Source organism: Coptis chinensis, chromosome 9 (assembly GCF_015680905.1).
Source record: "Coptis chinensis isolate HL-2020 chromosome 9, ASM1568090v1, whole genome shotgun sequence".
Lineage (NCBI taxonomy): Eukaryota > Viridiplantae > Streptophyta > Magnoliopsida > Ranunculales > Ranunculaceae > Coptis > Coptis chinensis.
The window spans coordinates 42,706,972-42,733,750 of NC_141464.1; the positions used below are offsets into that span (position 1 = coordinate 42,706,972).

General features: G+C 36.9%; 1 long non-coding RNA gene and 1 pseudogene across 1 annotated transcript; one reads left to right on the forward strand and one right to left on the reverse strand.

Annotated features, from left to right (window-relative positions):
• Nucleotides 1-1,254: 1,254 nt before the first annotated feature.
• LOC147476140 (uncharacterized) lies at nt 1,255-15,328 on the reverse strand. The gene is made up of 4 exons (XR_015207999.1): nt 14,333-15,328; nt 6,906-6,990; nt 5,116-5,192; nt 1,255-1,346 (listed from the first exon to the last, which is right to left on the reverse strand). It is a non-coding gene; the product is annotated as an uncharacterized LOC147476140 (long non-coding RNA).
• A 4,545-nt stretch (nt 15,329-19,873) lies between these two features.
• LOC147476141 (pentatricopeptide repeat-containing protein At1g80270, mitochondrial pseudogene) lies at nt 19,874-24,537 on the forward strand (annotated as a pseudogene).
• The last annotated feature ends 2,242 nt before the right edge of the window (nt 24,538-26,779 follow it).

Sequence of the window (26,779 nt, forward strand, 5' to 3'; positions counted from 1 at the left end):
TCAACTAGCATCAGCTTTTTCTGTCCACTCAACTTCAAGGTCTCAAGAACTTATATGAAGGTGAAACCTGGAGTAGAGAGAAATACGACTCCGATGATATAAGGAAATTAAGAGTGCATGTTGACCAATTACGAATCCATCAACATATTACTCTCAATTAGCTATTTAAACTCAATAAGTATCATCATTGCATTAAAACCAGTGGCAAAAAAGGAGAAAACTTTATCAAGGCATGGAAACAAGGTATAATTAGAAATATCGCCTACATGATAAAAAGCAGGAAAAATCTATTCAACATATTAGTTTCATAAACCTAAGACTAGGCAAGAAACTTCTCGTGTGGAACCTCATCAAAAGTTGCTTACAACGATATAAATTTATCTACTCTTGACAAGGTTAAATATATATATCTACTTGAGCTGATACTTTCTGAGGAGGTTCTCCATTATGGAAGACTTAGTCACCAAAAATCAGTCCTCAGTTCATCTTGTAAGTTCATTTTTGGTGGTGGAGTTCATTTGGAGTCTTCCCATAATGATGATAGGTGGTCATAGGGGCTCTTTGCTACAAAGGAAACCCCAAGTAAATGGGCAGCTGATAATTCATAATAGTCAAACTGAAGGTCTGAGTGCCAAACCAAACAGATACTCGTGAGACGGTGAGATCTAATTTGTGCATAGTAAGTAGCAAGCAACTTGTTAGCATCATCTAATTTGTGCTCTACTCTTGTGGCAGTAGGCAACGAACAAAATGAATTAGGTCACACCCAAATTAAAAGTGAGCTACAAATCCTACAATGGGATACTAGGAAGCACGGATACCGACACGCGACATGGATACGATACGACACGGATACGCGGACACGGCATTTTTAAAAAATATAGGACACGAATACGTCATGGACACGTTTGAATAATATATATATATCGACTGTTTTAGCACAATTTTATTTTCGAGCTTAATAGATCGAACTTCAGATGTTCCCCAACATGACACGTTAAATAGTAGTAAAACCACTAACATGACACGTTTACATGTGTTGTTTTCAGTTTATCTATGTATCTTGTCCTTAAAGTGTGTTGCATTTGAATTGAATACTATCATGTGAAGCATAAAATGTGTGTTGCATTTGAATTGAATACTATCATGTAAATTAAGCAAAAAATGTGTGTTGCATTTGATGTTCATCCGGATGTTGCTCCGAGTCATTATTGTAGTAACAGATCAACGATCTAGCTAGTGTAATTCACGTACCTCATCTTTGGTAGCGTATAATCGTGTAGTGACCATAGCTCCCCACAAATTTGCTGGCCAGACTATGAAGCACGCAATTACATTCTTAGGACCTGCAATAACATGAATTTAGTAATTATTATTAGAAAATTATATACAAGAAGAGATGAAAATAAATCGAGGAACGAACCCATTAAGGAGAGACGAAGAGAGAGTGAGGGTTTTCAATTATTTTCCTATTTCAAGTTTGTTGGTGGATCTTGCGAGATGGATGGAGAAGTCGCCAGTTCGTTGTTTGATTTTGTGTTGGAGGTGTTGAATTTGGAGGGGTTGGTTTAAATCGGAGCAAATTGGGGAGAGAAGGAGAGAAAACCCTTCATAAGATTATCGATTTTGATATCGAAATGTTTTGATTTTCGAAACTCTAAAAAATATCCAAAGGACGAGAATAGACTATATCGAAACAGTCGGTAGATCGATCGGTGGTGTCTAGAATGTGGCTACAAAGGATCGGTATGCCTCTATCCCACCCCATATATATATATATATATACCGGGCCGTATGTGAGGAGGGGCTGAAACCTAACTAAGTTGTCCTCTTTTCTCTCAAAAATTTCTTGTATCGTGAGATTAGGGGTGCAAGTGGATATCAAATATTCAATTAATTATTGAAAAATTGGATATTATCCGAAAATTTCGGATTCGGATTCGGATATTTTTTTTATGTCCGAACTGGTTTCGGATACGGATTCGGATACTGCCATATCCGCATCCGATAATATCCGATCCGATTTAAAAAATTAATAGTTATTATATATAATTAATTTATTCATTTTTATTGTATAAAATATTATATAAAATCATAAACTAATAATATAAAACTATAATAACAAAATAATAATAATAAATGACAAATATATATATTTATACTAGTTTTATAATGGTAAAATGAATTATTTAAAGCAAATAAAATTTTAATTAATTTTAATTTTCGGATCGGATATTATCCGATATCCGTTTCGGATATCCGAAATCGGATTCGGATAAATATTTTAATATCCGTCGGATTCGAATTCGGATTCGGATATCGGTATAAATTTTCGGATTCGGATTCGGATACAGACATATCCGCATCCGAACCTATCCGTTTGCACCCTTACGTGAGATTACTATTCTGGCGTGTCCCCGGCATGTCCCTTGCGTGTCCCCGCGTGTCGGAAATTTTAAAAAAAAAAATTATAAAATCAGATACTCCAAATCGCGTATCGCGTCGGACACCGATACTTCACCCTTAGAGACGTGTCGGTGCTTCATAGATGGGATATATACATTTCCAGCGGAGTTAAAAAATTAATAGTTATTATATATAATTAATTTATTCATTTTTTATTGTATAAAATATTATATAAAATCATAAACTAATAATATAAAACTATAATAACAAAATAATAATAATAAATGACAAATATATATATATTTATACTAGTTTTTATAATGGTAAAATGAATTATTTAAAGCAAATAAAATTTTAATTAATTTTAATTTTCGGATCGGATATTATCCGATATCCGTTCGGATATCCCAAATCGGATTCGGATAAATTTTTAATATCCGTCGGATTCGGATTGATTCGGATCTGATCTGACCATACAGCATATCCGCATCCAAACCTATCCGTTGCACCCCTACGTGAGATTACTATTAAAAAATGTCCCCTGCATGTCCCTTTGCGTGTCCCAGCGTGTCGGAAATTTTAAAAAAATTATAAAATCGGATATCTCCAAATCGTCAGATATCGGACGCTGTGTCCGTGTCGGACACCGATACTTCACCCTTAGAGACGTGTCGGTGCTTCATAGATGGGATATATACATTTCCAAATGAGTTTAAATTTTCCCTCGATCTATTAATTTGCGGCGGTCCTTCCAAAGATTCACCATAAATCGAAAAAAGGAAATGTGTAATGGGTCATCCTATTAGAGCACTTTTTAGCTTTTACAAAGACAGAGGATCTGCATCAGCAGATATATAGAGTAATACACAAACAAGGTCACATCAATCAAAATCCACAAACTCGGACAAAATCAATATTTTTCGGAACATCTAAGATAACCTCCCATCTCACTAAGTCGTGGACTTCTATAAGGTCGATATCAATACTGAAAATTTTAATCTTTTGATTCTTTTCTCATAAATTTCCGTAACCGTTCATGTAGAAAATACAGGATCAGCTATGCTTCCAACTAGGGCAGGGAATCGGGTCGGGTTTGACCCGAATCCGATCCGACCCGAATCCGAATAGTTTGGGTTCGGGTCGATTTTTTATCCGTTTACTTATTCAGTCGGATTCGGGTTGGGTCCATTCGGATTCGGGTTCGGATATATTTTTTGGGCTTTTTTTGAATTTTTAGTGTTATCCAGTTGGGTTCGGTTCGGGTTTGGGTCGGATTCAGATATTAAATTTCGGTTTTAATCGGGTTCGGATAGTATGAAACTATTCGGATTGGGATATAGCCATATCCGACCCGAACCCAACCTGTTCCCTGCCCTGCTTCCAACTCTCAGATATACTCATACAGAAGGATTAATGATTCCACAATAAATTTTCAAGTCTAATTCATCTACCTCATAAATGCCTTAAAAAAACTAAGGTGGCGTGAAATAAACTGAATTTTCCAACGAAGATATGCTTTTCTCCCATTTGGAGATGAAATAACGTCGACAACTCTTATTACTCAGCCAGATCTCGAAAGCCGCTCACAAAGATCTTGACAATTAATTCTCGGCAACATTTTTTTGTTAAGTAATGAGCAAAACCAGTCAGGTCCAGGGTATCTATTCTCTTTCCAAGAGAGAAAGAGCTGACCAAATCTCCTCGCGTAGGTTTCCTACAAGGCTACCAACCAAGGGTCTATAACACTCTCTAGGAACCATGGATCCATACTGATACAGAGTCAAAACCTGATTCCTTGGATATGCTTTCTATAATATATATATGGATTCTAACCTTAAAACATGCTCGCAAAAACTTTGGACTTTTAGATGAAAAGTTCAAAAATGAACACTAATTTTTACATGGTTAGACATATCCAAATATTATAATTTTTTGTGAGAATGATCTTCATGGTGGGGAGATCATCTCTACAAAAAACCAGACCTTAATTCATTTGTATGTCGAAAATGTGACTATAATGTGCGCATAAGAATGTTGCTCTATCCCTCCCTAATATATATACATGGAGCTTTGGGTTTAGCCTAAAAGTAGTCCTTAACCATTAATTCCATTCCAAACCTAAGGCCCCTAATGCTAAGCCTAGTTCAGTTGCACAAAAACCTTTCAACTTCATATAAGCAAATGCACCAAAAAAGTCCAACCCGGTTCGACCAAGATAATATTGATCTTTCACATATACAAAACACAAAAACTTTTTGTCTCAGATCCCATGAAAGAGGAACACGGAATACAATACACATAATTGAAAGGATTTAGGTGGCTGAGCCAAAATCAGCTACCGATGCTCCAAAATGTTGGCCCGAGTTGCGAGGTATAGGCTTCCCTCTGCAATTCTAATTCTAATAGGACTCATTAGGAAAATAGGCGACATAATCTTCTTAATGAAATCAAAAGCATCTAAGAAAAGGCCTTAACCTAAGAAAACTCAATGCTACATCCATAAACGACTCAATTAAAGACCTACTTGGGTTTCAAAGTTCACCGGTTTAATAATAGGTGGGGTGGTGCAAACAATATAAAGGAACAATTAGATAGTGTGCTATGGTCTACTTAATGGTTTGATATATTCCCATTCTCTCTGTTAGCGCCAGATATCCGATCAACTTGAAAGACTAGAAAGAAATGTAAGTACAATTTCATAACAAATACCATTGCTTCTGTTGTAGCTTTAGCTTGAGAATCGCCCTCTAGCCTCTTTCCATCATAATTTTCCAATAGTTGATTAGCTACAAAACCATATAAATATTAATTATTAGGGTATGTTTGTGAAAAGTGGCAAATTATTTTGTAGCCGACTAGTGTAACTAACCATCATTTGATTACACATTGCAAGGTCGCGTGTAACATATTATCCACTATGGAGGGCAAACACCTTTTTTATTATTGGTAAGCTTTGTTTTAAATGAGATCAAGAACTCTTTTGATCTTTGGCGGGGTTCTAGCCCTAGACCTCTCCAGTATCATCACCCAAAGGTTTTACCGACTTTGTTAGTCGGCCAACACTTTTTCTGTCCACTAAACTTCAACATCTCGAGAACTTAGGAGTTTACCTCTGGCTTTCATTTTTTTTTATGAAGATAAAAGGTCATGCAGATCTTCATAAGGGCAGTGCAACTCCTTAGGCAATTCAACAATCTTTTTTTCAACCTCTTCTAATTGCTTCACCGTGGAGGGTTTTGTGGGTTTATTTATTTCCTTTCGGCCCCCCCACTTCTATTTGCACCCAGGAGCGGGGAATCGGGTCGGGTTGGATCTTAACCCGACCCAAATAGCCGTTCGGGTTGATTTTTATAGCCCTTTTTTTATTCGAGTCGAGTTCGGATACAACTTCTCTAGAATCTTGCTACGACCGCGAAAATTGACACATTTATCCGACACGGTGATGTAGCAGATGATACATGTCTTGTATCATCGTGCTATACGTCATGTATCATCGTGATGCATGTCATGTATCATTGTGTAAGAGGGTGATACATATCATATATCATCCGCCACGTCACTGTGTCAGACGAATGTGTCAATTTTCTATGTCAGTGTAGAATTATTGACTTCTCTAGTATGTTGTATGCCATGATTTTTACTGACAATCAATTAATATACAAAAATGTGACTCCATTTGGACGAGAGTCCAATACTCATCCAATTACATACCAAAATAATGAAATAGCAATGAAATATAACCAAAAATAAAAGGACAAAAAACAAGAAAATCTATCCACATTCCCAAATGATTGAACCCCACATGGCATCTATATGAAACCTTTTTCATTTTCACTTGGAGATCTAATCACACATCTGTTTATCCACGAATCAAGGAACGGTTAAGATCACATATATGTTCCTTGACTAAAGAGGTTTGTGCATGTGGCCCACACGAAAAAATACTCTTTGCCTAAAAAGAAAAACAAATGTACTAAGCGAAAAACATTTCAACATCGAATGGTATCGGTTGTTGAGCGGTAATGAAGTCATCATCATTTCCTTTAATCCACTTTGTCTTACAAATCATTGACTTGTTGTTTACTCTATAGTATTTGTTCTTGTGTTTGTTTTCAATGCGATGAACAACAATGGGTCTCTCTAACAAAGTTGAAGACTTCGGGATTAAAGCAGTGATCATATCTACACTTGGAAAGTTGTTTATACTTACTCTCATCATGGTAATAAATCTATCTTTCTCTTATTAATGTTGTTGTATATGGCTGAATTGCTTCAATGTATAATGTGGGTGTCACTTGAAATTCTAGTTTATGGTGTTTTTTTGTCGGTGGATTTTTGGAATTTTTGTTTTCATTGTTCATGTAGCACACTTGGTCATGTTTCGGGTTATGGGGCGTGTCAACTTAGAAATGTGCCTTGTTTAGGTTGTGGTTTGTCGAAATGTTTGAGTTGTGCTTTAGAATTGGGTGTTTTAATCATGAAGTAAACAAAGAAATCACCTTTGTCCTATCCTCTTTATAATCTTAGATCTCGCCGGTCCAAATGTGATGTAGCAACACCTTCCGATAGAGACTCAAGAAAGACCTAGAAAAAGTGAAGATAAGCCTTATTAAAAAAACACCCATTAAGCATATCATATTTTTAGTTTTAAGGCATTGGTTGAAGTACAAGAAGTATGAAGATGTACAAAAGAATAGATACAAAATAACCTAGCTCCAAGACCAAAAAAGTTCAATGTGACTGCAGGAATCATATCCGATTGATGAAAATATGTGAGAAATTGAGTTAAGACCTTACCACAATTCCGTTACAAAGTTTTAGAAGCAGGACTACAATGAACATGTGAAACGTGATTAAGGGACACACCAAAGCCTAGGACCGAAAGTTGGTGTCAAGCAGTCTAGAAAATATAAGATGACCAAGTGTTTTAAGAGACTTTGGTTTCAACATATCACAGAAAATTGTACATGTAGCCTTATTATTCTGCTATTTCATACCAATTTAGGGATTCAACATTGCATAACTCAAACCAACACCAACTTGTTATAGCTAGAAGCACCAGCACATATGATAGGCACAAGAAGATAAGAATATGAAGGATAGGTAATTGGCCATTTCTCTTGTATAGTCTGTCCTGTTGTGACTTATCTCACAAAGTCACAAAGCTTTCATGCATACATATAGTGAAAGAAAGAAATGGATGAATAAATAGATGCATTTATTAAATGTTGCACTAATGTACTGTGAACAATGACATCTATGCATTTCAGTGTTTAAGAACGGTCATATAAGGCAGCACTGTCCACCAGTCACTCATGTTTCAGCAACTATTAAAACTATTAAGGGACATAAAAAAGCCAAGCACATGTACTCAGGCTAAGAAAGCTGGAGTTCTGCACTGCAGACATTGTCAGACAATTTTGATTTTTGAACATTGATCTTTTTACATCATCTAATATACTAAGATCAAAATTATGAAAGATCAATATAGTAATACATATATCACCATTAAGGAGGATAGGACATTATAATTCTACAAAACAATAAATTCCGCTGCTGTAAGATATAAAACAAATTAGAAAAAAACCACTTATCAAGGTGTATAAACAGTTCTTCACTGCAATCTCTTGACAAAATGGAAATACACTCCAACTCGCAAAACCTACACAAATTTAATGAAGCAAATTAACCAACTAAGAACTATTGATCACAAAATTTAACGAAACCAAAACAAAAGTAGGACTTCAAACGTGAAACTATGGTAAGAAAATCTGATGCGAGGACGCAATAGATTATCATGAGCACAGCACATGCATAATGCTACAGCTAGAGTTTATCTTTTATTCTACTTCTATTTTGAATCCTTAGTTAATTAGAATTAGACTAGCTTCTATTTTAGTTTTCCAAGTTCTATTATGATTAGGATTTGTTAACTAGTTCTCTATATAAACAGATGTAAACCTTAAGATTTTCAGACTTGATTATTATTATTGAATTAAGAGAATTCGTTTTTATTCATTAAACCCTAGTTTTGGGTATCTTTATACATTGTGTATCTATTGTTCTTGCTTCCGCGACAAAGATACATCAAATTGGTATCAGATTTTTAGGTTTTTTCCTGGTTTGCTCGTCATGGCCACTCAACGAAGAGGACGCGGACGACCACCAGCAGTAAATACACGACTACATCGTGTAGAAGAAGCACTACAAGGTAGCAAGATGGAATTGCGAGAGATTAAGGAGATGTTGTCGCAACTCGTACCTGATTATCGACGTACCGCAACTGTTGAAGAACAACTCGTGCCAAGGGATGAAGACGATGCCCCTAGTGGTCACAGTTTGCATAGTTCCAGTTCCGCTGTCGATGTACGTGACCCTCCAGCACCTCGCCAACGTAGCCACGCACCTTCTAGACCACATTCACCCCCAATTTCTAGCGATACGGAACGTATTGCTCAATGGGTGGCTGCTGCAGACCCCCACAATCGCAGCATATCGAACCCACCATCTCCAATTCGTGGAATTCAAACTCCCTACCACACCCACGGAGTTAGAGAGAGAAATCACAGCACTTACAACAACAAAAATCTTGATTTTGAAGGAGAGAGAGAAGATCTAAGAACTCACCACCGCCAAATTCCGAATTTGGTTCCTCCAAATCAAGTTGACAACCACCACCATCAGCGCAATCAAGGAGGTCGCCAAGAAAATCAGCAAGCTTACCTCACAGATCAAGCTTTTGCTCCAAAGGCAGATCGTCTTCCACAGCTAGTTCGTCGGGGAAGAAGGCCTTTTCTTTCTATGTCTGTTCGTGAGATTGAAACCCCAAATTGGGCTTCTACTGACCAAGCCCAATATGCTACTAGCACTGGACCAGGTTCTAATTTTGCACCTTATAACCAACTGCGGGCTTATCCAGACCAGGCCCACGGCCGACCACAACGTGCTTTCAGGCCCAATCCTCATGGTCACGCCCACCAGAATTTGAGACACCACCAGGATGCTCCCATTAACCGTGGCCGACGGGTTTCACCACCAAGTTCTCCACGACGAAATCGACGACAGCCCCACCGTATTGATCCTGATTTTGATCCACTTGATCCTTCAGACTCCTCATCTAGTCCATCACCACCTCGTCGCAATGGAAGAAATCGGCGAAATCCACGGCATCGAAATTTTCAGCACCCCTCAGGTAATTTTGATATTAATCGTTTATTGCGTATTTTGGAGAAGAATCAGATGGGTGATATTAAATTAGACGTGCACGAATTTAATGGAAAATTACTGACTGATGCTTTTTGTCGATTTGGTTAAATAAGATTGAAAAAGTTTTTGATTATAAAAATTTTGAGGATCCCAAGTGTGTTAAATTAGTTGCGACTAAATTAACGGGCTATGCACTTGTTTGGTGGGATGAACTTCAATTGACTCGTGCTAAATTGGGTTACAATAAGATTACTACATGGGATAAGATGCGCCGCGAGTTGAAAAAAGAATTTATTCCTCATGACTATGAAAGGGATTTATTCATGCGCCTCCAAAACTTGAAACAACGGCTTCAAAGTGTGGCTGGGTATACTGAGGAGTTTCTTTTGTTGTGCACACGGGCTGATTTGTCTGAATCTGTTGATCAAAAAATTGGGCGTTATTTGAATGGGTTGCGAAAACCACTTCGAGAGGCATTAGCTTTCAAAGATGTTTATGATATGTCCGATGCTATTAAATATGCTCTCAAAGCTGAAGATCTGCTTCGGCTCATCCCTTCAACTCTTGCTAGTGCCATTTCTACCCATGTTCCTTCCGTCATCCAAACCTCCTCCTACCGAGTGGGTCCAATCACATGCTATGAGTGTAAGGAAATTGGACATGTTCGGTAGTGGATGGCCCTAAACGCAAACGCGTGGGTTTAACACGATGAAGAAAATCTCAACCATCCTAGGAAGACGCCGTCAGAGATTGATGACTTTTTAACTTATGCAGATTCCGGTTGTCCCCAATTGATTGTTAAAATCGTTCTTTAATTACTCCGGTTGTTAAGCATGATCCTACGTCATGGCTTCGTCATAATATCTTCCGTTACTTTCGCTTCCGAATGGCATGTTATGTAATGTTATCATTGGCCGGGTTCCAATGATAATATTGTTTCTAAAGATATGGTGGACAAGTTGAAACTCGAGGATGAGCCACATCCCGAACCTTACACTATTTCTTGGTTCTGGGATGGTGCCACAATCAAGGTTACTTTCGTCGTTGTCTAGTTTCGTTCTCCATTGGTCCTAAATACAAGGATGATGTTTGGTGTTACATTTGCACCCATGGACGATGCCACTTGTTACTTGGTCGCCCCCGGCGGATGATCTCCTTGTTATTCATAATGGGCGAGAACACTTATACTTTCACTTCTAGTGGCGAGAAAATTGTTTTGGCACCACCGACTCCATTTCGCCCACCTTCCGATACCCCACCGGTGAAACCGGGTTTTCTAGCGAGGCGGACGTCATTGCGGTATGTTTCTTGCTCTTCTGCGTCATTTCTTGCAAACCCTATTACTATACCACGTGTTTACAACCAATGCTAGATTCATATTCTGATGTTTGTACTGGGCCTGCTAATGGAGGATTGCCCCCTTTACGAGATATCCAACATGCTATTGATCTTATTCCTGGAGCTCCCCTCCCTAACTTACCACATTATCGCATGGCTCCTTCTGAACACGCCGAGTTACAGAGGCAAGTTACTGAGTTATTAGCTAAGGGATTTGTCAGAGAGAGTATGTCCCCTTGTGCTGTGCCAGCTTTACTTCTAAGAAAGATGGGAGTTGGAGGATGTGTGTTGATAGCAGGGCTATTAACAAAATCACTGTGAAATATCGTTTTCCCATTCCACGCCTTGAGGATATGCTTGATTCATTGCATGGTGCTAAGGTGTTTTCCAAGCTTGATTTGTGATCTGGATTTCATCACATTCGTATCCGCCTTGGAGATGAATGGAAAACTGCCTTTAAAACAAAAGACGGTTTATATGAGTGGTTGGTCATGCCGCTTTGGTCTTTCTAATGCTCCTTCTACCTTCATCGTCTTTTATGACTCGGGTTTTGAAGCCTTATTTGAATAAATTTTGTGTTGTCTACTTTGATGATATTTTGATTTACAGTTCTTACGAGTCCCAACATATCAAGCATATTGAGATTCTTTTGGGTGTTTTCGCGTCTTGAGAAGCTTTATTTACAACTCAAGAAATGTTCTTTCATGGTTGACTCGTGGTATTTTTTGGGTTTCGTGGTTTTACGCCGATGGTATTAGTGTTGATAATTCCAAAGTCCGGCTATTATTGAGTGGCCCCTTCCTTCTACTGATGACTCGGGGTTAAGTAGTTTTCATGGTTTAGCTTCTTTCTATAGAAGGTTCATTCATAATTTCAGCGATATTATGGCTCCTTTAACTGCTTTGATATGTGAGAAAAGCTTTCAAATGGACTCCCCGAAGCTAATGAGGCATTTGACTTGATTAAGAAGAAGATGACTTCTTCGCTCTGTTCTAGTTTTGCCAGATTTCACTCAACTCTTTGAGGTAACATGTGATGCTTGTAAGTACGGCATTGGTGCTGTTTTGAGCCAAAATGGCAAGCCGGTTGCTTTCTATAGTGAGAAACTTACTGGTGCTAAATTGAATTATTCTACATATGACTTGGAGTACTATGCAGTTGTCCAAGCTGTACGACATTGGCATCATTATCTTATTCATCGTGAATTCCTCATAAAGTCTGACCATGAAGCTCTTCGTTATCTTAATACTCAGAAGGATGTCAGTACTCGACATATCAAGTGGAACTCTTTCTTGCAGAAATATACTTTCCACTTACAGTTTCAGGCTGGAAAGGATAATCGAAGTTCTTTGATGCTTTGAGTCGCCGTTAGCATCTCTTGGTTACTCTCACCGTACCTCTTTGTTTGGTTTTGATGAGTTCGCGACTTATATGCTTTCGGGATGCCTATTTTGGTCCTATTCATGCCGATTTGTTTGGTACATCATGGCGATATCGGTGAATTTTTTCTCCATGATGGTTTCATATTTCGGGTTCCACAACTTTGTATTCCGTTTCTTCCCTCCTCGTGATCGATTATGATTGAAATGCATCTTTGGGGGTTAAGTGGTCACTTTGGGATCATAAAGACTATTGCCTCTATCGAGGAGAAGTACTTTTGGCCTACTATCGCGAGAGATATTAACCGGTTTATTGAAATGCGATGTTATGTGTGCGGGCAATGAAAAGGTAAGCACACTAATCTTTGGTTTGTATACTCCACTTCCGATTCGACAAACCTTGGGTTGATGTCTCCATGGATTTTGTGTTGGGTTTACCACGCTTCTACACACCCGGAAAGGATTCTATTTTTGTGGTTGTGGATCGTTTCTCAAAGATGGCTCATTTCATTCCCCCACTCGCATCTTCACTACGATCTTTGCCGCACTGTGTTGCTCATTTATACTTCCGTGAGATTGTTCGTTTGCATGGTTTACCTCGCGACTATCACTTCCCGAGAGATGTCAAATTTACTAGCTATTTTGGAAAACATTATGGAAGCTTTTTAAGAGTAAGCTCCAATTTTCTCTGACTTTCCACCCACGGTGATGGGCGACCGAGGTTGTAAATCGTGGTTTGGGTGACCTATTGAGGTGTTTGATTGATGATAATCCCAAATCTTGGGAGTTTGTTCTAACACAAGCGAGTTTGCTTATAATAACTCTGTCAACCGCTCTACGTGCCTTTCTCCTTTCATGATTGTAACCGGAATAACTCCTCTTAATTGTTCTTGATCTTGCTCTTATTCCATCGATTTCCCCGTTTGTGCATCTGCCGAGGAATTTGCTTCCCGATTCACCTTATTCATGAGGATGTCAAGAAGCGTTTGGAGAAATCTTATGCCATGTACAAGACTAATGCCGACAAACACAAGCGCTTGGTGACTTTCGAGGTTGGTGATTTGGTGATGGTTTATTTGAGAAAAGAACGTCGGCCTTCTTCTCACAAGTTGATGATGCGACGATTTGGCCCATTTCCCATTGTCGCCCGTCATGGAGAAAATGCTTATGAATTGGACCTCCCTCCCGAGATGCGTATTTCTCGCACTCATAATGTAGCGGACCTCACTCCTTTTGTTGGCAATAGTATTCCACCTATTCCCCACCAGATCATAGTGTTGTTCCCTCTTTCGCTACTGAATCGGATTGAAACCGTCATTGATGTTTCTACTACTACGACTTCGCCGAGTACTTATGATCGTTATTTGGTGAAGTGGTGTGACCGTCCATTCTCGAGAAAATTCTTGGATTCGCGATGCTACATTTCAACTCATGGATCCTACTTTCTACCAGAAATACAAGGACTTAATCTCGAGGACGAGCTCTTCTCAAGCTGGGGGGATTGATGCGAGGACGCAATAGATTATCATGAGCACAGCACATGCATAATGCTACAGCTAGAGTTTATCTTTTATTCTACTTCTATTTTGAATCCTTAGTTAATTAGAATTAGACTAGCTTCTATTTTAGTTTTCCAAGTTCTATTATGATTAGGATTTGTTAACTAGTTCTCTATATAAACAGATGTAAACCTTAAGATTTTCAGACTTGATTATTATTATTGAATTAAGAGAATTCGTTTTTATTCATTAAACCCTAGTTTTGGGTATCTTTATACATTGTGTATCTATTGTTCTTGCTTCCGCGACAAAGATACATCAAAATCTGTGGAAACCAAATGGTTGAATACAAAATCAGAAACCAAACGCATCAAATCGGGAACCCTAAACACAATAACCATCCCCAAAGCAGACTATATAAAGCAACTTGATAAGATGAAGTTAGGTTTTGAAGAAAAGAGGAGATCTTTAAGGGTCATCTCCCATTTTGAGAAAGCAGCATACATCTTAAAATCACTTGATTTCGCCATGTCACAAGAGGAGAAAACTGGTTATTGGCCTTTAGATGGAGGCCCTGCGGGCCCCACTCTGCTCTAATTTGTTACATAGATACTACTTCACACTTAGCAGAACAAAGGAATCTGACATTCCTGTGACTGACTCTAATGCATTCTCATCCATTTCTACAAATGCAAAATGTTCCTGCTGTGTATTTACTCAAGGAGGACTACAAATACAGTGGGTCTGCACATCACAGAGCGCTGAAGTTATTGTCAAGCCAAATGTGCATATAGCCCACATATAATTGACCAGACGGTAGGAGGCCTCTTGGGACTAGAGAGGCGAAAAACAACTTGGGCTGTGAAAAAAAAAAAAAAAAAAAATAAATTGTCCATCTGAAAAAATTAAAAATAAAAATAAAAACAAAAAACCTATTTTTGCCTCTCCTCCTTTCACAGCTAGGTGTCCTCCTTCCACCAAAATTCCCTGCATGTTGAGGTCTCTTTCTGGTGACCCTAGATAGATGTGCTCCAAATAAATCAGCAGTTCTCTCTTCAGCAAATAAGATTGATTCTCTTAGATGCGAATCTGGTCCTTCTAAAAGCCACTCAGAACAGTTTTTTTTCAGACATGATATCGCCTTTTCTCAATGAGCACAGGTGATATAGATTGATACTAAGCTTGTAACAAGAGTATATTTACAACTGATTACTATTTAATCTGAATACCCAGGTTCCACTTCATAAATCATGTGTGTCGCTCGGTGAGAAAATCAACAATGATCCATGCAAAATTTGCATGTACGATATGGACTATGGAGTAAGGCAAACACTTTGGTTTCTCAGTAATTGTCTCAACTTTAGAACAGATTAAGATAAAAATTAATTTCTAAGTACTTTTTTTCACTTTTTATCACGGAAAATATATGCTTTTCCTAAAGAATTTGGGGAGCGGGGAATCAAAATAAAGGTATAGTGATTTCCAAAAGCAAGGAGTAAAGATTTATGGAGCTTTTGCGACGCGGTTTATGTAACCAAAAAAAGGCAAAATGAAATTAAAGGCTAATTTAGTAATTTTAAGCTAGTACTTTAGGGTGGATAGGTAAAAAGACTTGGAAGCATAGTACAAAATATCGTAATATATCGTGATAAATATCGAGATTTCAGCAAATAAAAGATATATAAATATTGCGATAAGTTTAGAGATATAAACGGTAAATATTGGTAATATTTTGAATTCGACGATATTTATGATATTTTATGATGTATTGTGATATTTGGAGATATTCGGCGATATTTTGTTTAGATAACAATTTTATTTAATATTTACCATTATATTTCAAATAAATATAAATTATATATCGTGATATATTAAGAAATATCCACAATATCCACGATATTTTAGATATATCTATGATATTTACGTATCAAACAATATAAAATATCCTCAAAGAGAGGGATACTAGTTTTTGGACCCGCGCATACGCCCGGCCTCGATACAATATTATTCTTTTTGAAATAGAATTTAAAAATTATTTTTGCTCATTATTATTATTATTATTCTCCTAAAATTTCATCATCATTTTATTATTTATTTATTTATTACATAATATTTATAAGAATTGAGTTATTCAGAGTTCCTTATCACTTAATTGTGCACACTTAAATTCATATCCAAATAGATGGTCTTTTACAAATCACCTATATTTTAGCAATTTTTTTTATTTGATCAAATATATAAGAATTGGAAATACACTCAAATTTAAATGTGTTTTGTGGTTGAGGATTAAGTTGGTTATAATAATAAGATATGTGAAGTTCCCTCTTTCGAATGGGAATTGTAAGTTTTATGATAATGTTAGTAGAATTGCAAGAGATTGAACCAATAACTCCTGATTGCAGCATTTGTTTTGATCGAGCAATATTGTGATTGTGACCAATACTCAATAAACTTACTACACATCAATGCGAACGTGTTTGACAAATGTGAATGTTAGCTGTAGATACTTGGGTCAAATTTCAAAGTAATGTATAACACAAATAATAAAGAGTGTGTCTTTGTTCCAATATATATACAGATTGGCTAGGACGGCTAGTACTTTTCAGAGTCACACTTGTTGCCTAGTGCTTCTGACAGATTGACATGTTTTGGTAGATATGGTGTGGTTCGTACATATGTTTTGTCCCCTTTTTGTTAATTTACAATTTTACTTATGATCATGACTCATGAGTAGTTAGCTATATATTTTTGTAATTTTGTCATCATTAAAACAGTTGTAAAGACTTGATGGCTGTTATCGGTGTTTACCTTGGGCAGCTACCTCTGAAGGTGCAATACCTACCTAGCACTCAAATAAACGAAATAAATGAACCCCCCAGCAAGGCCCAATGCAACCCCATTTTCCAGGCATACATGACAAAATGGTCTTGGAAATCAAGCTAGAAATAAAATTAAAGCATATATAGTTGAAAAGATTATCACTAAACATAGTTGTTAATCATATATGAAATTTAAACCACAAATTAAAGACGGATTCAATAGTGACAAACTTTCATAAATGAGAAGCAGTATTCATTGTGATGCTTTCATTTTCTTTATTTTCAAATCCTTCTTCTTGTCTTTGTTGCTAATATCTTTGCAACTAATTTTCTCATTTTCCTTCATCTCTTTAATTATTTCCTTTAGCTCAAAGATCTTGTCTTTGTTTCCTTTTTCTTCAATCATACAATCTAGCATAACGTTTTTGATGGTGTCTAGCTGAATTTGTTTTTCTTCAACTTGTTTTCTTTTCTTCAAGAATTCTTTGAAATTGAAGTCTTCAATTTCTATTTCACGTTCATCTTTTATAAATTTGATAGCATTAAAAGCAAATGAATCTTGTGCCTTTTCTATAGAATATCTGGGGGCTTCCAAAATTCTTCTTTAACTATGACGTCTTCATTGTTAAAGAATATGTGTTTTGGTACATGTCTTTATTACAATAATTGATGAATTGTCCGTTCTCTATTTTTGTGTTGTACACGGATCTTGTTGAACACCAAGTTACGCTTCTAGAATTTCCTTTAGCAACTTATTTTTACATAAGTTGTAATTTTTGTATTCCATGACCCTGCAATATAATTTTGTATATAGGAAAACATAATTAAATATATGAAACTCATAAGAATAGATATTTGGATTAAATTGAAGTTGTTTGATAGTACCACGATATCTACATATATCTTGGTAAAATCTTGAAGTTGAGATTTTCAGTGTTCTCTTATAATAATTGTGAGTTCATACTTCAATAACATATTAATAAAAATTAATATTTGCAATTTCAGACCTAATAATATGAAAGTAGTTGTTCAATCTGATAGATAATAAGTATGAGAACAATAACCAAAGAATTGTGCACGCAATTGCACTTGGTGCATGTGTAGAGAATTCCAAGTATTCAAAACAGGAACATTAAATAAGATCTGATATTTTATTATACATAAGGAACTAACAATGATATAAAAGATGATTGTGGATGCAATCTACTATCTATATACTTGTATTCCTTGACTTTTCTTATGATTTTTTAATTAAATAGGTTAGAGAATAGTAGAGAGAAAACATACCTTTTATCGCAATCAATAATTAAAATATGGCAGATATTGGGATGAAATAAATTCGGAGGCCACAAAAGTTATAAGATACTACTTCTCCTTAATGCCTTTTATATAGGGTTTGTGTTTTTCTCTAGATAAGGTTTTCTAATTTGATTTGTTATCTATTTCTAAATTTGTTTGGATTTATGTCCGGGAGTAATTTTATTATTAGTATGTATCTAATCTAAGTTGGACTCTTATAATTCTAAAAAATAGGAAAGTTCTCGAGTCAAATTAGACAAATGCACACATCTTTCTAATATGTGTTACGGTGCTACTTGCTAGTGTCTTTGATGATCTTCGATTTCTTCAAGATGATTCAACAGATTTAAGATAAGATCTCTACCTATAAAATATACAAAGTAGAACTGAAACATGCACACCATTATTTGATTTCTGTTTGTTCATCACATGTTCCCTCTATTTTCTGAATACTCCTATGTATCAGCTCATGAAGTCCTTGTAAGTTTGTCATTTTTTTCCCTGTACTGATTCGACTTGTATATTTTGATTCACGGCATTTAAGATAAAAATTGTATTTAATAATAGGATGTAGAACTTTATGAATCCGCCCATGCGTGTAATTGCCTTTTCGATATCTATTCTTCCATGTAAATGTAACCATTCCTGCCTATACTTAACCTCAATGTCTATTCTTTCTCATAGGCATAATTAACCATTCCTGCCTATACTTGGAAATAAATGTGAGTAGTTCAGCTTTGAGAACCTCAATGTCCCTCTGCAGGCTTGGAACTCTTGGTCTTTGCCTCAATGGATTTGGGCATTTGAAATCAGGAACCTCATGAGCCGACTCACTATTCTTGGCATGTGTCGGGTGAGTTTTCTACCATGTTGTTCATTCCTACTACCTCTTCCAGTTCTGCTTGAGCTTTTTTCATTACTTCTGGATGTTGCATCATCTCTGTTATCGCCCACTCTAAGGTTGTTGATGTCGGTCCTCCATTTCCACCCACAACAATGTCCTGTATTACATCATTAAGGTAGAAAGCTCAAACTAAAATGTCATTTCTCACTGATAATCGTAGCCACTCAATGAATGGTCATAACTACCTTGTGCATTGAACTTGGTTTACCTTCGCTGTTTGATCGTGTCAATGTTTGACAGTTGAGACTCCATCATAGAAGTTTGAGTATGGCCATGGCTGTTTTTCAACTGTGCCAAAATTCAACTTATGTTTCTTCTTTCAGGGAAAGATCGACACTCAGATTGAAGGATGAGCAAATAATGGATTTGGAAGAACAGGTATAGTATATTTGTAACCACCTGCAAACTTCTTCACGTACTTATTTAGTTAGAACTGTGTTTTATTTTAGAGTCTCATGTTAATGGTGCAGATTAGAGATCTTACGGTCTATGTTGAAGCTCAAAGAACACTTGATAAGATGAATGATTCTCGATGACATTGGAGGAACACTAGTGTTACCCGATCCCCATTGCAGCAATCTTCAACGTTAACGTTAAAAGACGCGTTCAAAACCAACGACGGTGAAATTGATTTGCTTTACATTGGCCCTCGGTGTATTTTGTTTACTTCAGAGTTCATTCTTCACATAACGCTTTATAAAGTTGCCCTTGCATTGGTTTTTTTTCAGAGACAACTTCAATCAAAGATGATAGATCATGGAGTCTTTCAATGTTTTAAAGAATTGATTCAACCTTTACCCGATGGAAGCCTACCCGACGTATGTGATTCGAATCGAGATCTTTGGGAAATATTGACTGATTTTGAAATGGATTTAGTGGAACATAGTTCGGAAAGCGGTGAAGAAAGTTGGTCTTGGAAAGGTTGTTGTGAGTTTATTGAGATCCGATGAATAGAGACTACCGCTAATAAAAAGCTTGCTAAGGATTTGGTTTATAAGTGGCTCCGTCAATTTTCTATGAGAGATGTCTGAGATGAGGAAAGCGATTTATAGGTGGATGTTCAAAAGACCAAGAGCAACTCAAACTGCTAGTAGAGAATATGGTATTCAATTCGGGATGACAAACATTATAAGATTAATGTCAAAGCAAAAAATGACTGCTAGACGTAAGGCTTTATGTATGGAGTTTGATGTGTGTCAATTGAGGAAGGATGCAATTAGAGCGAGGGCAAAACTTATTGAGCGTGAACACCGGCAAAAGATGAAAACTAAGTTGAAGCAGATGATTATGGCATCAGTATATCAAGACCAAATTAATACTGTACTAAGCCCAAATTGGCTACTTTGATCTTTGTTATAACTTTTTCTTGCTTTAACTACACTTAATCTATCATTGCATCTGATTGATAAAAAAGTAGAAACATTCTATTGCAATAATGGACTAATGTATGCTAATAATATCCATGTCTGTTGCATTGGCAAGTATAAATTAAAAATATAATTTTGCTAGTAAATTATTAATATTGTTTGTCTTCACTTGTTTTGCAAACTTTTCTTGTTTGGTGGTTGGTCGCCTTCTCCCTCGTTTGAATCTTCAGTGATGGTTGTGACACTTCCATCCAAATGCACTTTTGAACGATGTGAAATCTGTTGAAAAAAAAATAGTATAAAGATGTTGTATTGTTATATTATGTTACACAAAATAAAGTAAACTTAGACTGCAAAGAATTGTTCTAATGATGATATGGATTGTACCTTTGGATTTTCTTCTCCGTTGTGTAGTAGTCGCTTGTGAAGTGAAAAGACTTTAGAAATAGTGAGTGAATTATTGTTTCGTTCTTTGTTGAATTTTGTGACTCTTATCCGAATATAGCCGTATGGCCAATCAACTTCCTAAATTCCTTTTCAAAGAACTCGCTCCATTATCCTATAAAGATATATCAACGACCGTTAACATAATTTTGGATGTTATCTATATTAGTTGGCAATTTGTGTATAAATAATCTACCTTTGAATCCATTGCGATTAATTCCATCTCTTTTTCATTAAAGTTGATGCCACTTCTTCAAATGCACTTGCCCTTGCAGTGGCTGTGTTGTCCTCAATATCAAACTTTAGGATGTACCTTGAAATTTAGTTTACGTTTAGTTGATATACCATGCTTCATATATTGTAAGTGATACTTGATCAAAGAGACTTACTTTTGAATTGGGTCCACGACACCATGCTTTGTGCAATCATATCCTCCTGTGTTCATATTCAACTTCTTTCCACAATTGGGGTTTGGGCAAGCGTTGTAATACCAACCGTTTTCGTGCATCACTTTTGTTATGGATGCCTTGCATGTGAAGTACTTTTCCTGCAAATTAATAAGTCATTAAACGTTGTATTGTTTTATTTTTTGTAAGTAGTTCATAAGAAGAAGTAACTTACGCCCCAAAAAAGATCCTCATCCACGAATTTGTTATCTCGGACAAACACCTCCTGCTTTGGGTCATTACTTCTTCGGTAGTTTTCGATGTCTTCATTTGCTCTTCTTGTATTTCGACTTCCATTGGACTGCAAAAGAGTTTTTTTTATTTTTTTTATTTTTTTTTTCAGTTTTATTTCTATTAAACTGATTAATTATTACTTTGTGATAGTTCTATTTGACTGTACCTGTTTTTCAGAACGATAAATTCTGGAATTTCTGAATCCTGGTATATTTTTGTCGCCGATGTTGTAGAAAGAGAATACGTTCCTATCATATAAAGTTTATTTTAGATAATATTTCACTTATAAACGAATAAATGTATTTATATAACGTACCGTTAAAGTAACTAACGGATGTTGAACTTATTATTAATACAGTTCTCCTTGAAGTGTTTTGAACTATCCAATCTTTGACATTGTTTGCATTCTCACCCCCAAATAGTTACTGCTATAGAAGAGTTCTTGCAATAATCACGCAACAATTTTTAGTTAGTACAAAGGCTGATTATGTTGTATAATAAGCTGTCAATTTAGAAGACTTACCATTCATCTATTAAATATATTTTCATCATGGTAGTTTTATTTTTATTTTTCTTCAGTTTTCTATTGGTTGTGTCCACGCTTTTGACTATTCCGATGACATCCGTAGACATTGAAATAGAATTGTGTTATGACATAGCAATTAAGTTGAGTACTTATTGTTTTAGTGAATGTAGATGTAGTATTTACCTGTTAGGTGTATGTTGTCTTTTCTTGATGACACTTCAGAAAAATTTGTGAAGTTAAATAGCTGTTTTGGAAACTGTATATCTACTTCTTTGGATGGCTTCAAGATCGTATTCCAATTGAACATAATAATGTAGTCATGATTGACGGGACGGTATGTCACTTTTTCATATATTTTGAATGTAGAAAACTCTTCCATGTAGTAGATTTGCATCTCTTTCAGCTGTGGTTTATATTTGAGCACAAAGGAAATTGGGATTTTTGCATGTATCTGATCTCGCTGTTAGATTTTAAAATTGTCAGATCATAAAATTTCATGTATCTAATATTTGTAATTTTCTAAAATACTTGTACTTACATGCTCATCTATCAGCACCATGTCTAAACTTTTGATTTTATCTGTATTGAAGTCGGTTGCTTCCCATATTCTACTCACTCGACTTTTATTCTCAGAATTCCATTGGTGTCATTGATCTCCTTTATTCTTTTGTATCCTTTTTCAGCCATGTTCCCTGTAAAAGTTAGTCCGAGTCAAACACTAGAAAATTAAAATAGTTGTTGTTCATGGGATTCATGCTTGACCGGGTATTGTTCATTGTGAACTAAAATTTGTAATGTATAAGAAGATTGCAGATGTGATGAATAGTCTAATTGCAGATGCGATGAGTTGTGCTGTAGCAAGTTGAAGAACATAAAAGTAATATATTAATAGGTTTGATGATCATAGAATAGTAGTGAGAACTGAGAAAACATACTTTGAGCAGTCAATTAATACACCAAGATTATGTTTCACGTAGGAGGTCACAGGAGTTATAATAAATTGTTTCTCCTTAGTGCCTTTTATATAGACCATTGTGTATTTTTTCTCAGAGAAGGTTTTATATTTTGATTTGTAATCTAAATTCTAAATTTATTAGGATTGTTGTCCGCATAGTTATGTTATTAGAGAGTAGATATCAAATATGATTAGGACTCTTATATAGTTCCTAAAAAATAGGCAAGTGAATAGACTCACTCTGTTTCGAATTGCTGGTTTGAACACATAAATGCACAATACTTCATATTTGAATGTGTTTCCATTTGATTTTGCAAGGTTTTGCCACTTGTAAATTTTTTCCAATTCTGGAAGCGCAAGAGTGCTGCTCTTTTAGCCAGGTATTTTATATTATTTTGTGTCTTTTTTGCTAGGTTCGGTGCATTATAGGGTCTTCTTTCAAGGATTTCAAACACGTAAAAGAAGTTCCCTCCAAATCCACATGGAGCATATAAGGAAAATGGAGCACGCACACCCCTTTGCACATGGAGCAAAGATTTGAAAGGGATGAGTGGTCGGGACATTTGCTGAGGTTTAGAAATGATGCCTTGGTTATCTTGAGTATTATTTGTTTCAAATTGCCGTTCGAGCAAATTGGAGAAGAAAATAGCTGACGTCCTAAAGTTGATGGAGCTTCAAAACATCAAATTATTTGTTTTCAGATATAGGCTCTTGATAGATGCCAGAGGCCAGGCCAATGACATTGAAGGGATGGAGAAGTGTGTTGAGACCATGAAGGAAGACGGCTTTGAACCCGATATCCAGACCCAAGGGCTACTTGTTAGACACTATGTCACTGGGGGATTCACTAAGAAAGCAGAGGCAATATTGAAGGAGATGGAAGGGGCCAACCTCAAACAGAATTGTTGGGCATGCCGAATTTTACTCCCTCTCTATGCAGACCTCGGTAAGGATGATGAGGTCGGTAGAATTTGGAAGATTTGTGATCCAAATCCTCACGTGGAGGAGTGTCTGGTTGCTATTGAAGCTTGGGGTAAGGTTGGGAAAGTTGAAAAAGCAGAGGCGCCTTTGATTGAATGGCAAACATGGAAAAAGCTCTCCTCAAGAAACTACACCACGCTATTGAAGGTTTACGCAAACCATAAGATGCTGACCAAAGGAAAGGATCTCGCTAAGCGTATGGCAGAAAGTGGACAACGTCTAGACCCGTTTATGTGGGATGCACTTGTGAAGCTCTATGTGGAGGCTGGGGAGGTAGAGTAGGCAGACTCAATCCTTCAGAAGTCATCTCAGCAGAACCAATTAAAGCCGCCAATGTTTACTTCATACATGTACATTATGGATCAGTATGCAAAGAGGGGTGATGTTCATAATGCTGAGAAAATATTTAATAGATTGAAGCAGAGGGGTATATGTAGGTCGCTTTCGCGGTAGTACATCGCTTTCTTCTTGATACTACGCACATCACGAAGGTTCCAGACTTACGGCTTGAGATAGGGATGAAGGGGAGATAATGTATTTCCAAACAAACCCATGCAAGCAAAGTTGGCAAAGGTTGATGCATTTAGAAAGACGGCAATCTCAGATATTCTCGACTAAGTGAGCCAGGTAGAGAATATGAGTATCCCGCTTTATCTGTAAAGTTGAATTTCCATCTTTTCTGTGGTTCTCAAGCTTGTGTTGGTTTATTGCTACCCGGAGAAGTATCTCAAGAATACTTATTCTTGACAGGTGGCTTGCAAGAATTGTCCTATTCAGAAGTCTTCTTTGGGGTTCTTCTCTTTGGGAAGCTCAATATTTTGGAGCACGCGACTTCACCAACTTTCTAACCATGTGGCGATTCCTACCAACGGCAATGATATTTTATCTATCGCTTTTTACGAACAGTGAGCTACTCCTTCATGCCAATGTAGATACGTTCATTGTCTGTAGGTCGTCCCGATTTTTGTTGCAATGGGGGAGGCCCTCTATTTGCATCAGCCTTGGCCTTCAATTAGAACATGACTCTCACTTTCCACCATCTTTGCTGGAAGTGTGCTATACGTCCTAACAGACTATCAGTTCACACATTGAGGGAATGCTTGATTTTATCAGGAATCGGACAGCTGAGAATCTATATGGTTATTCTACATCAGAAGCTCTTGGTCAAGATGCCACTGAGCTTCTTACGGATACCCGTGGATTTTGATGTTGCAAATAATATAATACAAAGGATAACCATGGGAGAAAGCTGGACTGGGAAATTTCCTGTGAAAAATAAGTTAGGAGAGCGGTTTGTAGCTGTCACGACTAATACTCCATTCTACGATGACGATGGTAGTTTGGTTGGCATAATTTGTGTATCGAGCGATTCGCGAAGCTTTCTAGAAATGCAGATTCAGATATTGGGCTCAAAGTGCTCGGATGTTGATTCAAGCTTTGGTCGGCCTAGAAGTGGTCCGACAACTAAATTTGGTATCATTCCTGAGCAATCTCTGCAAGTAGCTGCATCCAGAATATCAAATCTGGTGAGTTTTGCTTGTGAGCTCTCTTCCGCTCTGCGAAAGTAGGATGCTAATGTTTCAATTTGTGGTTTCTTTTTTGTGTAGCATTTGCTAATTGCTAGAATCCTTGAAACAGGCTTCTAAAGTGACCAACAAAGTTCGTTCAAAAATAAGAACCGTGAGAACGGTATGCAACATGAAGCCGGAGTGGAGACAAACAAAGACTCGATCATGGCTTTTCGGATGTTGTTCTCTCTCCCTATTCTAGGGAGGACGAAATTCGAAATGGAGCTAGCACACCCGGAGGAGAAGTTTCTCATACCGTGGCGCAGGAGAAATCTCCACGAAAACCATCAAGAGATACCGGTGATGAGGGCGAAGGAAAATCCAAATTCGTAAGATTATAACGCCAAAGGCGAGGCATGGATGGGAAGAAAAGGGAGGTCATGGCCTTGGAAAGTCGGTGAGGCGGATTCCCGTAAGTGAGGACCACATGTTTTGTTTGGCCCTGGTTGAATAATGATAAAGAAAGTGATTCCGTAATCGTAGCGGTTATAATATTGGTGCAAAGACAGAGGTCCGTGGGGGAAGGTAACCGTCATGGGAATAATGAGGCCTCAGGGTCCTGGTCTTCCTCTTTCAATGTTGACCATTCAAGTAATCTTAAATCTATTAGGATTGTTGGTCGTAGAGTTATGTTACTATGATTTGGACTCTTATATTTTTCTTTTCTCAGAGATAGTAGATATCTACTATGATTTGAACTTTTATACAATTCCTAAAAAATAGGTCGTAGAGTTATGTTATTAGATAGGTAAGCTTTCATAATTGAAATTAGCTCATTCTGCAATGCCTTCGTGTCGGGAATTACATCCGCATGGACCAAATCTATGAATCGTACTTACTCAATCGAAGTTATCATCCACCAATACATAGCACTAACTTAATCTATGAAACCGTATTCAGGGAAAGCACCAATATGGACAAAACAAACTTTGAGAAGGGCACTTCAAGTCGATTTCTTCTAACTCAATTCCCTTATGGGAGGTCGAGACTCGCTAATTTGACACCAAAATCATCGGATATAAGTAAAACCCTACCTCTTTTGCAACAGAGCTTAATTTAGCTTGTTTCTTCAACGAAGCGAAGTGCCAAGATGTCATGAATGGACACATACGCCAGCATCTGGGATAACTCATTCAAAACAATCTTTTCTCCCTCATTTATAACCATAACGTATTACACCTTATTCTTTAAAACCCACCCTTGTTAATGTTGAGTGCCTTCTTGATGTTTCGATTGATCCGAGGCACTTTCACCTTTCTTTCCCCGGAATGCCCGTGTTTAAAATTTGCTAAGAGTGACGGTTTCCTTTAAATCCGTCTCAATTGAGACATGATTGTCCAAAGGTAAACTTTCTCAATACCTAGAGAGCGACTGGCTCTTTCTTTTAGTAATCAAGGATTCGGATGAT